We start from the raw sequence: 2,266 nt of genomic DNA, 5'->3' as shown, positions 1-2,266 counted from the left end.
TGCTCGCGCCTCGTCCTCTGCTCGACCCCTACGCCTCTTGGCACTCTCTCGAGGAGGAGGTGGAGGAATTTCTGAAGTAGCAAAAAGGGCCACCAACACTGTGTCCTCAGCAGGCTCGACAGAAGGGGCCTCAGACTCTGGCACCCTAGCCTCTAAGATCGTGTCGATGTCTGCACGAAGACTGTCGACTGCAGCCTGAAGAGTCGCCACATCCACCGGAGGGGATGGTCGGGCTAGCACCCTCAACTCAAAGGCGTCCAAGCGCTGGTTAACCTCAGCGATCTTCCGCTCTGTAAACTGGACCATTTTCCTCTCTAGGCGCTCTTCGGACTCGGTAATAGACTTCTGCATCCACGGCTGGATATGATGCAGAAGTTTGGCCATTTGCGCCTCTAGTTTTTGGACCCTAGCAAGCGGGACCAGTGCAGGTAGAGGGGTTATGCGAGAGGAGCTCGAGGCAGTGCTACTACCCGAGATATACTCGACCGGGGTAGTGTCAGTGGACGCCGCCTGTGTAGCCGTGCGGGCCTGGGCTACCGTGTCAGAAAGATCATCAGCAAGTGGGGGCAGCTCTGGACGGGGCCCTCTGCGTGGAGCCAACTCATTGGCCTCGTCTCTGATGAGGCCGACGTCAACAGTGCCCTGCGGGGTCTTGAGCTGATCTACGTGCCATATGGGCACACGTGCAGACCTGCAGAGAGAAAAGATCATGCACGGGAAAGGGTAGGTAGTAGTGACCTTGAATGCCCTCTCGTGCATGACTGCCTGTAGAAGCCAAGCGAAGTCCACCTCGAACCCGGCTATCATCGCCGCCATCAACACTGCTCGATCCCAGGTAACGATATTATTTGCAGCTGTGGGGGAAAGGCAGTGACGGACAAGCAGCCACAAGAACTTCGCCGTGAAAGTGAGGTTGGCCTTTTTGATGGCCCCCTTTGGCTCAGTCACCCAATCTGCACCCTCTCCATCAATTGACAGGTGCAGGGCCATCCACCTCTTGGTGGTCTCTCTCAGTGATGGCTCGAGCAAGAACTGGCCATCCTTAACTATCTGCCAGTGGTAATCAAACTCGGCAGTGAGGGGGGTCCGAGTAGCATCAACACTCTCGCCGTATAGAAACCGGCGGATGGCTGGCAGGGAAATGTCAACCTGTACACCCCATACTCGGACCTGCTCCAGTGGGGCCTGTTTAGCGGGGGCAGCCCGCCTATCGATCTGTGATCGGAGAGTCGCTACATAGGATGCGTAGAACTCTAGGACCATTTCTTCACTGTAACGTCCCAACGGACGTGCTGTCCACTCCAAGCGATGTCTGGTGAAGAGATTGTGGATCTAAGGCATCGTCGGGAGACTCCCTGTAAGGACCCGCCGTTCCAAGGTGATTGTTCGAGTGATCACTCCTTTATCAGTCAAGAACTTGGCGTCGGAGTAGACTTGAAATTGCCCGTCGACACACCACCGGTTGGGCTGGTCAGTGGCTGGGGTGGGTACCGGAACTGGTGAGCCTGATGTAGATTCTGAACTGTCAGCCTCATCAGACGAGGCCGACGCTGCAGCGGTGGCGGGTGCGGGAACCTCAGCAGAGCCGGAGGCTTCCTCGGACCATGATACTCCTAAGGAGCCAGACGCTCCTTCTTCATTTGTGGATGACCCAGATGGTGTGCCGGTCAGTGTGCGCTCCTCATCAGACTGGGAGGCAGTGACTACGCCGGATGCAACCTTTTTGGGTGTGGCTCTGGGAGCACGTGCAGCACGGGAAGGTGTGGAAGTGCCTGGGGGCACATACTCAGGGTCACGCTCATCATCAGAGCCGATGACCATGCGGGTAGACGAGGCGACAGACTTTGATCGCCCGCGTGCGTAGATTCGGTCTTGCTTGGGTGCCATAGTAGATGGTACCTGTAAAGGATCAATATTAGTACGAGTAGTGGCAAACAAGACAAGCAAAACCATACGAAATAAAACATTGAAAATAGTATGTCATTGCTATAGAAACAGTGACACACGACGGGCCTGGTGATGGCTCGTCGTGACTATGACGGACCGTCATGAGGTCCGTCGTGTTTTACTTGGACTATGTATATATAGAGAACCCTGAAGTAGAGTCTCTGACTAGCATGACGGTATGTGCAGGATGGACCGTCACAGGTACGACGGTCCGTTGTAGGTGTCCGTCGTAGGACACTTAAAAAAACTATGGAGACCCTTAGCAGAGGGGTCTCTGACCGTCATGACGGTCGTGCAGGACGGACCGTCGTGGGTATGA

The sequence above is a fragment of the Solanum pennellii genome, chromosome 9, assembly GCF_001406875.1.
Source record: "Solanum pennellii chromosome 9, SPENNV200".
NCBI classification, from domain to species: Eukaryota; Viridiplantae; Streptophyta; class Magnoliopsida; order Solanales; family Solanaceae; genus Solanum; species Solanum pennellii.
Note: the sequence above shows the minus strand (reverse complement) of the source record.